Source organism: Cherax quadricarinatus, unplaced genomic scaffold, assembly GCF_038502225.1.
Source record: "Cherax quadricarinatus isolate ZL_2023a unplaced genomic scaffold, ASM3850222v1 Contig91, whole genome shotgun sequence".
NCBI lineage: Eukaryota > Metazoa > Arthropoda > Malacostraca > Decapoda > Parastacidae > Cherax > Cherax quadricarinatus.
Genome location: NW_027195117.1, coordinates 1 through 13,877, shown reverse-complemented (window position 1 = coordinate 13,877; position 13,877 = coordinate 1). Strand labels below are relative to the sequence as shown.

General features: G+C 41.9%; 2 long non-coding RNA genes across 2 annotated transcripts in view; both read left to right on the top strand.

Annotated features, from left to right (window-relative positions):
• Positions 1 to 2,474, top strand: part of LOC138851204 (uncharacterized) — a 28,271-nt gene extending 25,797 nt beyond the window's left edge. The window contains exon 3 of the long non-coding RNA XR_011391054.1: positions 2,179 to 2,474. This is a non-coding gene — a long non-coding RNA (uncharacterized lncRNA). The remainder of the gene's footprint in view (positions 1 to 2,178) is intronic.
• An 8,440-nt stretch (positions 2,475 to 10,914) lies between these two features.
• LOC128695521 (uncharacterized) lies at positions 10,915 to 11,808 on the top strand. The gene is made up of 2 exons (XR_008408020.2): positions 10,915 to 11,557; positions 11,684 to 11,808. It is a non-coding gene; the product is annotated as an uncharacterized lncRNA (long non-coding RNA).
• Positions 11,809 to 13,877: the final 2,069 nt, after the last annotated feature.

The following is a 13,877-nucleotide window of genomic DNA, read 5'->3' as shown; positions in this document are numbered from 1 at the left end:
GAGTTTGTTCCACTCATCCACAACTCTATTACCAAACCAGTGCTTTCCTATATCCTTTCTGAATCTGAATTTTTCCAACTTGAAACCATTGCTGCGAGTTCTGTCTTGGCTGGAAATTTTCAGCACGCTATTTACATCCCCTTTATTTATTCCTGTTTTCCATTTGTACACCTCGATCATATATCCCCTAATTCTACGCCTTTCGAGAGAGTGCAGATTCAGGGCCCTCAGTCTATCCTCATAGGGAAGATTTCTGATACATGGGATCATCTTTGTCATCCTCCTCTGTACGTTTTCCAGAGCATTTATATTATCTCTTATTCACAAAGCGATGTATAGGGTGTATACATGCATGTGTATCACCTGAACATTTTTGAGACGTTTCTCTAATATGGCAGACTTTATCAAACTAATACAGAGGCGTGAGGAAGGAGACTTTTATACTTAGGTCAATGAAAGAAGCTGAGAAATGCAGCAGTTGAAGACGTAGTCGCATGTAGGCGGGGCTCACATGTGGAAGATGATATTCACTGTTGGAAGAGTTCATGGTTGTTACGGTTCAAATCTTAATCTTTAGCCAGGTTAGTGCACTCCGTAACAACACACTTCATAGAATGAGAGGATATGGTTCCAAACTTAGAAATGTAAGGCACAAATAATAGTTACTCAGTCTTTTCAAGTTTCTTTTTATTTAAAAGCTTAAATACTTTAGATATTCATAAATATCTATTAAATATCACTGTCAGAAACTTTCCTTCACACAAGAGAACTCTTAAATAGAATGTACATGATAGACCTCCTCTGGAGACTATGTCAATATGGTCACTACACTTGATAATGATCAGAGGAATATTACCGCTTCCTCAATAGTAACATTACTTGTGTGCAAGTACATATATTGAGAATTAACACTTTCACTGAGTAACTCCCTGGCATAAGGAATATATCACAAAGTTCTAAGCTTGACACTGGTCGTCACATCGTAACCTGAAGATAACAGTATATAATTGTCAGCAGACTTCACAATAAATCACAAGCTGGTTCAGGAATTTCTATAACACAATTCTCTATCCAAGTGAGAATAAGGCGGAGTACTAGGAGGGTAGCTCAGTCAATGTACACTGAGTCGGCAGAGAGAGTGAACTGCCACAGACAGTAAATTCCTTCATGACATCAACTCGTCAAAAGGGGGAGAGGGTAGAGCGGTGCAAACTACCCACCAATGGAGATACCTTGTTATAAACCTTAGCCAGGTGTACCTACCTAACACATTACTCAAGATACATATATATATATATATATATATATATATATATATATATATATATATATATATATATATATATATATATATATATACATCATATATATATATCATACCCGGGTATATTCCTAAATCAGATAATATTATAAACTAGTGGAATCTTTAATTTAGCTAATATTAAAGAAACCCCGAGTATAATATTAAGTGGATAATACATATAAATTAATCACATTATGACCTTGGTCATAACAAGAATATAAACCAGAATACAAGTCATTCCTCTGACAAAGACCCTGATGACAAATGCTGCTTCTCCAATAAGAAAATTAAAAGTCTTGTGTCCCCAAACCACGTATGTGTAGACACCACGTAACCAGAGCTTCTGGTAGAAGAGGCGTTTCTCATTTAAGTGACCATTGGCAGCAGGAGAAGTCAGGGTAAGACAACAGGAGACTACCACCGCAGAAATAAGTTCTGGATACCATATGGTGGCTTACGTGACAGGTCTCCTTAGTGGTTTCAAGAATCAGATGACTGTAAGTAAACAAATAGCATTAAAAATTGCATTAAACAAATACATACTTATAAAAATGTACTATAAATCCTCTTTTGTAAATTCAAATTTAATTACATGTCTTATGGACGGGACAGAGTGTCAGCAATCACATTATCAGTTCCTCTAATGTGGTTAATACTTATAGAAAAAGGTTGTATCCTAAGGGACCATCTTTGTATTCTAGCATTCTTAGCCTTCATGGTGTTTAAAATGGTTAAGGGATTATGATCTGTTTTTACTCTAATTTTATGAGGGGTAGTCCCGAGATAGACCTCAAAGTGTTCCAAGGCTAAGACCATTGCTAGTGCCTCCTTTTCAACGGTTGCATAACTTAATTGATGGGGTTTCAATTTTGCAGAAAAATAACAGACTGGGTGTAAAAGATCAGAAGAGGAGGAAGGTTGTAGAAGTACAGCACCGACTGCATACTCGCTGGCATCCACTTGTAAAGTAAAGGGAGCGTCAAACACCGGACTGTAGAACTGGAGAGGAACCAAGTAGACGCTTTAGACGAGTAAAGGCTAACTCACTTGTAGTCCATTTAAAAGGAACTTTAGAACTTGTAAGTTCAAACAGCGGTGCTGCCACTTGCGAAAAATTAGGGCAAAACCGGCGGTAGTAACCGGCCATCCCTAGAAACCTCTGTACACCTTTCTTGTCTTGCAGAGCAGGAAAATCCACAATAGCATGAATCTTTGCATTAACGGGGGCAACCGTGCCTTGCCCTATATTAAATCCCAGATATTTTATCCGGGCCTGACCAAACTCACACTTGGCAAGGTTGACGGTAAAATGGTTTTCATCTAGCCTTTTCAAGAGTGCTTCCAGCCGAATCAGGTGTTGAGGCCAGTCATCGCTGAATACTACCAGATCATCTAGGTAGGCTTCCGTTCCTTCCAAGTCGTACATTAGCCGATTCATAAGCCTCTGGAAGGTCGAGGCAGCATTCCAGAGCCCGAAGGGCATCACCCTGTAGTTGAACAGGCCTCCAGGCACTTTGAAAGAAGAAATCTCCTGCGCTCTGGGCGATAACGGCACTTGATAATAACCACGCAGGAGGTCCAAACGACTGACATACTTAGCACTGGCAACGCTGTCTATTAGGTCATCAACCCTAGGAAGGGGGAATCCGTCAGGCACTGTTAGGGAATTTACTTTCCGATAGTCGGTACACTTTCTAAATGAACCGTTCGACTTAGGTACAAGGACACACGGTGAAGCCCAAGGGCTTTTGCTATGTTCAATCAAACCATGACCGAACAAGAAACTTATTTCCTCCCGCAGCGCTTTATTCTTTAATGGGATGACTCTATATGGAGCTTGTTTAATCGGAGCAGCTCCTTGCACGTCAACATCGTGGATCCCCATGGTGCACTGTCTGGGGATATCTCCAAAGAGACTTCCATAAGTGGAAATCAAGTCTCGGATTTCACTTGATCTTTCCTTTTCTAAGTTACCGAGATAATCATCTAAGGTTTCCATTATTTCCGAGTTCTTCAGTCTTATCTCTACTCCACGTGAACAATCTTCTTTACTCGAGTCACCTTCCGGTGACCTCACCGCAGCCACAGGGACAAGTCCCTCGTAGTATTTCTTTAGCTGATTTATATGGTAAGTTCGGGTCGACTTTCTTCTTCCTGGTGTTCTTACCACGTAATTTACCTTACTCAGCTTCTTAATCACCTCCATTGGACCCTCATACTTGGGTTGCAAGGTATGGCCTGGCACCGGCTTTAAAGCTAACACTTTGTCTCCCACATTTAATGAACGCTCAACAGCAGTCTTGTCATAATGTTGTTTCATACGGTTTTGAGCTTGTCTGAGGTTGTCAGCGGCCAATTGCCGAGTAAAAACCAAGTGTTTTTGCATTGCCGTGGGAGATAAACATAAAGAAGGCTCCACTTTCCCAGACCATACGTCCTTTAGCATTACTAACGGTCCTCGGACCGCATGACCATAAATGAGTTCAAAAGGACTAAATCCTAAACTCTCCTGTTCGCTCTCTCTTAAGGCAAGGAGGAGGAAAGGAATACCTTCATCCCAGTCTGTTGAGAACTGCTCACAGTATGCCCTCATCATGATCTTCAGGGTTTGGTGAAACCTCTCTATGACACCCTGGGTTTGGGGTCTATATGCTGTTGAAACAATGGGTTTAACTCCGACCCTGGACATAGCTTCACGGAAAATCTTTGATGTGAAATTCGTCCCTCTGTCAGATTGAATCTCCTTAGGGAATCCGAACTGTGCGAAGAATCTAAATAGGACTCTCACAATAGCCTTGGCACTAATCTTGCGTAGGGGCACAGCCTCTGGATACCGAGTAGTCTTATCCATTATAGTAAGAAGATATTGATTGCCAAGCCTAGTTTTTGGGAGAGGTCCCACACAGTCTATTACGAGCCGAGAGAAGGGTTCGCCTTCTACGGCAATAGGTAAGAGGGGCGCAGGAGGAGGTTTTTGTGCAGGCTTTCCAACGAGCTGGCAAATAGCACAGTTTCTCAAGTACTCAGTCACGGTATCTTTCATCTTGGGCCAGAAGAAATATCGGGCTAATTTTCCTAGAGTCTTTCTTATCCCCAAATGTCTGCCCATGGGGCTAGAATGTGCCACTTCCAATGCTAACTCCCGAAATCGGACAGGTAAAACCAAGAGCTGTTTTGGCTTGAGACATGAATTAACTGAAGTCGACGGAAATTTCTTCATCAGGATACCGTCAGAGTAATAAAAACATTCTTCCTTACCTTCAGCTTCCATCTCAGTAAGCGCTTGATCCCTTGCCTGTTTCAACGACGGGTCTTCAAGCTGTTCTTTTACTAAATTTTCACGATTAAAGTCGCTACTCCGTAATGGGGCAAAATCTACCACTTGGGATTTTTGAGGCTGATTTTCGACTTCTTGTTGATCACTGGCACTGAACAGAGCATCCAAACCCCAATCTGAGGGTTCATCAGGAGTAGGCAGTGGTTCCAAATTCTTAGCCATAGCCCTGGTTATGGCTGTAAGAGGGAATAGACGAGGACCTTCCTTACACCCTTCAATGGCATAATTCTCTCCAGAGAACTTCTCTATAACATAAGGTTCTCGGCAAATTCCTCCTCTTCCTAAATCATTACCCACCAATAGATCTACACTCTTAATGGGAAAATCAGTTTCAGAAAGGCCCACAACAGCTTCACCTTGATATGAATCTACGTTCACATATACCTTATGAAGGGGTACTCTGGTGATAGTGCCACCGTAACCTTCTAGCAGAACATCCAGGTTAATATAAGTGTCATCATTTAGAGGAAGTACTCCTTTTCTCAGTAAGGTCAGGTAGCTTCCCGTATCCCGATAGGATACTATGTCCACCATTTGGTCCTCTGTAACACCAGCCTTACCCTTAAAGAAGTAAGGCAACATGGCTTCCGAAACTTTGTCTGCGAACGACTCATAGGGAATTAGGCACTTCGATTTTGAGGAAGACGTCATCTGTACAGGTAATTTTTCAGAACCTGACCGCCTACGGTCTCGACTTAATTGGAAACATGAGCGCCTCCAATGGCCTGGTTTTTGACAATATGAGCAAGTTGGGCCTCTTCTTGATGCATTTCCCTCGTAAGATGGTTTTCCTTTACCATTACTATGGACGACGCTCGAGTAGGCTTTTGCTTAATGAGGAGGAGAGGTCTGCTGATCCATTTTCCTAGGAGAGATATTCCTAAATCAGATAATATTATAAACTAGTGGAATCTTTAATTTAGCTAATATTAAAGAAACCCCGAGTATAATATTAAGTGGATAATACATATAAATTAATCACATTATGACCTTGGTCATAACAATGGTGCTCTTGTGTCAGACAAGTATCATTAGATGAATTAGACACATCTAAAATACCTGGGTATTTTTACTTAGAGACTTTGACGGTGGAATGAGTGTTGGTGCCCGACGAGGCATTTTCACATAAAGTTTCTAGAGAAAAACACAAACCATCCAGGGAGCCACAGTCCTATGCACAAAAACGCCTTGTTATTAAGAGAGGTCAGAGAATGGCCAGACTAGTTCAGGCTGACAGAAAGACGATAGTAACTAAAAAAAAAGTGTTACACCAGTGGTGGCCAGATTATTATAATCAAAAAGAAGCGATAAGCCACAAGGGCTATACAGCGCTGCAGGGTAGGGAAGGAAGCGAGGGTATTGGGCGGCAGAAGGGGGGAGGGATGATCAGTAGGTTACAGAAAACAGCGGGGCAGGGGATAGTGCGGGGGTAGAGGGTAGCAAGAGATTGAGGTAGAAAGGGCTGAAGGTATCTTCAGAGTTTGTGAAGTAAGTCAGTTGTTGTCAAAAAGTCAATGAGAGAGTCCGGATGAAAGGTGGGTCCATCAACGAGAAGGGAAGGTAAAGAGAGATCAGCGGAGCGAAGACGACGTCGGAGGTAAATTCTGCGTGCTTGTTGATAAAGTGGGCAGTCTAAGGTGGCCAGAAGAGCATCTTTGAATGTAAAACACACTGAAGCTTGAAATGGATGGTGACAGCAGAAGACCACACTGGGTTCCACTTCAGTCAGTGAAGAACCGAAAACTGAGACTACAGTGGCTGCAAACTGAGGCTACAATGGCCACAAACTGTGGCTACAGTGGTCACAAACTGAGGCTACAGTGGCCACAAACATAAGAACATAACGAAGGAACACTGCAGAAGGTCTACTGGCCCATGTGAGGCAGGTCCAAGTCTCCTACCGGCTTAAGCCAATGCACCCAACCTAGTCAGGTCAGGTCACATTGACTTAAGGGAGGAACACGGCAACCGACCTGGTAGCACAAGCTATCAGGTCCAACTCACACCCACCCACATCCACTAATGTATTTATCCAACCTATTTTTAAAGCTACACAACGTTCTGGCCTCTATAACTGTACTTGGGAGTTTGTTCCACTCATCCACAACTCTATTACCAAACCAGTACTTTCCTATATCCTTCCTGAATCTGAATTTTTCCAACTTAAAACCATTGCTGCGAGTCCTGTCTAGGCTAGATATTTTCAGCACACTATTTACATCCCCTTTATTTATTCCTGTCTTCCATTTATACACCTCAATCATATCCCCCCTAATTCTACGTCTTTCTAGAGAGTGCAGATTCAGGGCCCTCAGTCTATCCTCATAGGGAAGGTTTCTGATACATGGGATCAACTTTGTCATCCTCCTTTGTACATTTTCCAGAGCATTTATATCCATTCTGTAATACGGTGACCAAAACTGTGCAGCATAATCTAAATGAGGCCTAACCAAGGATGTATAGAGTTGAAGAACAACCTGAGGACTCCTATTATTTATGCTTCTTGATATGAAGCCAAGGATTCTATTAGCTTTATTGCGAACACTTATGCACTGTTGTCTTGGTTTCAGATTACTGCTAACCAGAACTCCTAAATCTTTTTCGCAATCCGTAATATTAAGATCTACATTATTTAGTTTATATGTGGCATGGTTATTGTCCTGTCCAACATTTAGAACTTTGCATTTGTTTATATTAAACTGCATCTGCCACTTCTCCGACCACTGCATCAGTCAATTCAAATCTTCCTGGAGTGCTCGAATGTCCTCGTCAGAATGAATTCGATGGCCTATTTTGGTGTCATTGGCAAACTTGCCGATGTCGCTTTTTATGCCCTCATCTATGTCGTTTATGTAGATTGTGAACAGCAGGGGGTCCAACACTGACCCCTGTGGAACACCGCTCGTGACGCTTCCCCACTCTGATTTCTCCCCATTTATGCAAACTCTCTGCTGCCTATTTGTCAACCATGCTTCTATCCAGGAAAAAATTTCTCCTCCTATTCCATGTGCCTTAATTTTCCTCAATAGTCTCTGATGTGGGACCCTGTCAAAAGCCTTACTGAAGTCCATATACACAATACCATATTCATTACCATGATCTACCTCCTCAAATACCTTAGTGAAAAAAGTTAATAAATTCGTAAGGCAGGAACGCCCCTTTGTAAAACCATGCTGAGATTCGTTGATTAATTTATGCTTTTCAAAGTGGCTACGAACTGCTTCGGCAATTATTGATTCCATAAATTTTCCCACTCTGGAGGTTAGGCTTATTGGTCTATAGTTCGAAGCTAAGGACCTGTCACCTGCTTTAAAAATAGGTATCACATTTGCCATTTTCCACTTATCTGGCACCATGCCAGTTTGTAGTGATATGTTGAAAAGATTAGCCAAAGGTTTGCTAAGCTCCTCTTTACATTCCTTTAGAACCCTTGCATACAGTTCATCAGGGCCTGGGGATTTGTTAGGTTTTAATTTATCTATTTGCCTAAGGACCATGTCACTTGTGACCCTAATCGTGCACAGTTTATTATCGTCTTGTTCTACATAATTTATCATTTCTGGAATATCGCTGGTATCCTCCTGTGTAAAAACTGAGAGGAAGTATGTGTTAAAAATTCTACACATTTCCTTATCACTGTCAGTGAGCTGACCCGAGGAACTTTTGAGTGGGCCTATCTTGTCCCTGATCTTACTTCTGTAAACCTGAAAGAATCCTTTTGGGTTAGTCTTCGATTCTCTTGCAACTTTAACCTCATAATCTCTTTTTGCTTTTCTAATTCCCTTTTTTATTTCTCTCTTTAACTGAATATATCGATTTCTTAATTGCCCCTCTCCTCTTTTGATTTGCCTATATATGCCTCTCTTTTGACCAATCAGATATTTTAATCTATTGTTCATCCATTTAGGATCATTTTTGTTTGATCTGATTTCCCTATTTGGAACATAATTTGACTGAGCAGCTAGAGCTATGCCCTGGAAAGCATCATATCGGCAACCATCACCACCTATCTGACCCTTAGTCAGGTCATTCCAGTTCAGCCCACCTAAGTAATTTTTCAGTCCTATGAAATCAGCCATGCGAAAATCAGGGACGGAGACTTGATTGCCATTATTAGGGGAATTCCATGATATATTAAAACTGAGTGATTTGTGATCACTTTCCCCAAGCTCATCATTAACCTCAAGATTATTAATTAGTGTTTCCCTACTGGCAAGAACCAAGTCAAGGAGGTTATTTCCCCTAGTTGGCTCTGTCACAAACTGTTTTAAAAAACAATCCTGGATCGTATCAAGAAAGTCACCTGACTCTAAATTTCCTGTCAAATTGCTCCAGTCAATCTGTCTATAGTTGAAATCTCCCATTAGCACAACATTTTCGTATGTAGATGCCTTACGAATTTCGTCCCATAGAAGTTTACTGCACTCCCTATCAAGATTTGGGGCCCTGTAAATCACACCCAAAATTAGTTTTTCTCGGCCCTCGAGAAGCTGTAACCAAACAGATTCAGTGGCTGACGCTTCTACTTTTATATCTTGTCTAACACAACATTTTAAATTGTCTCTGACATACATCGCTACTCCACCACCCTTCCTGTTGACCCTGTCAGTGTGGAATAATTTATAGCCTTGTATGTGACATTCAGAGGGCATCTCTCTATCTTTCAGATTTAGCCAGGTCTCTGTTATAGCAATAATATCTATGTTTCCTGCACTTACAATTAATCTTAGCTCATCTATCTTATTTCTTACACTCCTGCTATTAGTATAGTAAACCTTAAGGGAGCTAGTCCCTTGCTGTCCTCTGCTGTCCCCCTTTGTTTGCTGACATGATCTATTGTCTTTATTTATAACTTCATGCTGAATGCCTTTTATACATTTACTGTTTCCAACCCCAGTGTTGCAACCTGCTTGTTTCCCACACACACCCATACCTCTATCTTCTATCAGTTTAAAATCATAGGCATTTCACCAATGGCCTTCTCAATTGAGTTTGCAAGTGCTACCACCCCAGCCCCGGAGAGATGTACCCCATCCTTTGCATACATATCATGTTTGCCATAAAAGTTGTTCCAGTTGTCAATGAATGGGATTGCAAGTTCCTTGCAGTATCTGTCTAGCCAGCAATTTACACCAATTGCCCTAGACAACCATTCATTTCCTACTCCCCTTCTAGGCAAGATGCTACATATGATTGGGACCCCTCCCTTAGACTTAATGAAATCTATAGCTGACCTGTACTTACCTAGCAGCTCTTCTCTCCTACCCTTCCCAATATCATTTCCACCAGCACTGAGACAAATAATGGGCTTGTTCCCATTACCTGACATGATATTATCCAGCCTGTTAACTATGTCCCCAACACCAGCTCCAGGGAAGCACACTCTATCTCTCATCTTCTTATTCCTATTACAAAAAGCACGGTCAATATATCTTACCTGAGAGTCACCAACCACAAGAATGCGCTTACCTCTGTTAGCAGGGGCAGTAGTACCCTTACCTTCACTGGCCACTGAAGTACATTCATCCTGAAGAACAGAGAAGCGATTTCCTACCTTCAGATCTTCACTCTTAACTTTCCTTACTCTGATGCGCCTCCCATTACTGTGAACCACTCGCCACTTGTAGCAGGTGCTGGACTGCACCTCACTGCTGGTAGCCGTTGCTACCTCCCCACCTACAGCCTCCTCACAGCGAGAGACAGACTGCACCTCACTGCTAGAAGCCTCATTCCCCACAACTCCAGCCACCTCACACTCTCTCCCAGACCCATTGAGGTGGACCTTCAGCCTCCTGATCTCCTCCTGGAGAAGCAAGACCTCCTCCTTCAACTCTCCAACCTCAATTTTTAAAACACTGCAGAAGCAAGCCATGCTTTGTAACTGTCCACGCTAATCCCCAAAGCAGCTCAGGGTCTGTGACCTCACGTGACGACTGACCACTGAACACTCATCATAAGTGAACAGGTGAAGATTTGAAAAACTTTTCCTGGTCTGACAAATCGCGTTTCTGCTGCCACTTGCAGATGACCGGGTGAAAATTTGGTTTAAGCCTTTGCGATGTGGTGGAATGGAAGATTGGTATCCAAATGGGAGATCCACCCATTTGAATTTCACTCTTAGGAGCAGTACACAAATCATTGTCTCCACAGAAACAAGTGGTTATATACAAAGAACATACTGCGACTGATCAAGATTCAAACCCGAGTATTTAAAGGGGTAATAGCACGTGGCGGCTCAAATATACCAAAAAAATCGAAAAAAAAATGAGTTAATCTTACCGAAAAATAGTTAAAAAATCTGGCAACATTTTGGTGTATGTCTCGTGTCTGTACGATAATTCTGCGAGTAATTATCGTAATTATAATAAATGAGGTAATTGCGTCATTAGTTTGACAGCTGACGCGCACCATAACAATAGTATACTTGATTTCATTATTAGTATTTTTTTCGTAATATTTTTCTTACGATTTTGTGCTAGAATCTTCGAAATACTAATTGGTAACTGTTAGGGTGGCTGTAGGAAGAGGTACTCTCTTCCCTAGCAAGTCAGTGCCGACCATAGGTCTGAAGGGAGAGTAGGTGTGTTGCTCTGATTGACCGCGGCTGACCCTTGGGACCCGTAATCTGACCCTCCATTCTTTGCATTTTTACACACAATGGCTCACAAGAAGAAATCATTCTCTCGCAAGTTAACCGTGAAGAGAAGAAAGCTCTTAGAAGGAATTCGTAGAGCTATAAAAGCGAAGAGGAAAGCAGCAGCGAGAGAGGCGGCGGCTGGAGCACGTGACGCCATCACACTCCTCTTAAGACCAAACATTGTTCACTGCTAGTGAACTAATGGATTTTTTCAGACGTAGAATCGTCTGGTGGAGGACATTAGATGATCATTGATGTCCTTACCAACACCTACTCAAAGGTATGTAATTCATGTGATTTTCTTGTATATTTGTATGTGTATAAATATGACATACTTGTAATTACATGTATCTGTGTATATAATCACTGGCAATACGATTTTGAGAATGTATTTCCTTCTTTTCAGGTTGGCATGCATGGAGCATTGTGATTGGCCGATCTCCAGGGAACTTCAGGATGCAGGGATCTGCATGGAACTTCAGGGATATACTCTATACACTTGTTTCTGCTATCAATAAACATAAGAAGGCACCATGAGTATTTTTACCCACCATATAGTAAGCCCCAATATATTTCTTCATTTATCTCAGAAGTGCATTATTTTCATATATCTAACAGTATCTCAGTTATTTATGAACCGATCTTCATTATTTTCACACTGCTTATTCAGGGGACATTGTTCTAAAAGCAAATGGACTCCCTTTGGGTAATCATCCCTTCCATTTTGGCATACCATGGGCATGGAATGCAAGAATGGTGTAAAACATGTCAAGACATAATTACTATTTTTTTTGGTTACTAATAAGTGTAATAATACATAAAGGAATCCATTAGAAAATCAATATGGCATTGCTTTATCATTGTAGGGTATCAAAAACAACTTCGACATTGCCACTACTCCATAACGGTGCCATAAATGTTGCCATGTCCAAATGCTAATATTTATTTTTTTTATCATTATTTATTGGACGATCTTGATGCAACTTATACTGCATAAACTATGGCATGCCTAGAGTCTATGGTAAAAATTTCAGTTAAATCGCATGAAGGGAAAAAAAGTCGTATAGTGAACGTATAGTCTCCCGGGAAGCTAGATAAACTCTGGAAGTCATAGCAGGAGAATGAAATAAGTCTTTGAGCTTATCACTCCTCGAATGAGCCAAGCATTAGAGGCGACATCTCTAGTGTTCTCACTGGACACCTAATATTTTGTGACCTTCGCGTAGTGGTGGAGAGTATCAAGGCTGAGGGAATGAACAATTTCCAACGAGGCCGAGGAACTGAACAACCTCAGTATTCGACTAAAGAAATTTGCTGCGATACATTTCAACAATAAAGACACCTATGTGTTGCACATTATCTTGTTCTTCCACAGTATGAGACTGTTGCGGTGAGTGTTGCTTCCCTTAATTAACATAGTATGAGGCAGTGTTGCGATGAGTGTTGCTTCCCTTGACACAGTATGAGGCAGTGTTGCAGTGAGTGTTGCTTCGGTTGACACAGTATGAGGCAGTGTTGCGGTGAATTAATGGTTAGCAGACAGCAGACTATAATTATTGCCGCGGGAAAATATTTGATTACAATGAGAAACATAAAAACACGACGAAACAGTAAGATCCAGCCCGTCTCACTGATCCAGCCCGTCTCACTGATCCAGCCCGTCTCACTGATCCAGCCCGTCTCACTGATCCAGCCCGTCACACTGATCCAGCCCGTCTCACTGATCCAGCCCGTCACACTGATCCAGCCCGTCACACTGATCCAGCCCGTCACACTGATCCAGCCCGTCACACTGATCCAGCCCGTCACACTGATCCAGCCCGTCACACTGATCCAGCCCGTCACACTGATCCAGCCCGTCACACTGATCCAGCCCGTCACACTGATCCAGCCCGTCACACTGATCCAGCCCGTCACACTGATCCAGCCCGTCACACTGATCCAGCCCGTCACACCCAGCCCGTCTCACTGATCCACCCGTCTCACTGATCCAATAAAGCTACCCTGAAGATGGTTTGAATAATATTTAAGGACAATCCTGTTGATTGGCTACTGAATGGCAGGTTGACACCATAGACGAGTTATCACTTTCAATTTATGCTATATCCAGCACCTGCAAAACAGTTCCTTGTTAGATAAAAAGACACATGCTCAGTTAACGTGGAATTTTATTGTGCAACGTTTCGCTCTGCAGAGTTTTGTAAGTTTGTTACAAACAATATAGTGATACAGAGTCAACATATAGGTAATGATACCATATTAAAAATTATTAGCACTGAAGAACCCTAACTGGCCCGTGCTAAAGTATTAGTAGTGTGTGTGTTGTGTTTGTGTTTACTCACCTATTTGTATTCACCTATTTGTGGTTGCAGGGGTCAAATTACAGCTCCTGGTCCTGCCTCTTCACTAGTCGTTACTGAGTCCATTCCCTCCCTGCTCCATGAGCTTTATCGTATCTCTTCTTCCTCTTCTGCCTCCACTACGTCACTCTCCAGATTGTTTCAATTTCTGACAACTCTATGGCTGAAAAAATATTTCCTAACATCTCTGTGGCTCATCTGAGTCTTTAGCTGGAACATCCTGTCTCTGTCCATCTTGTC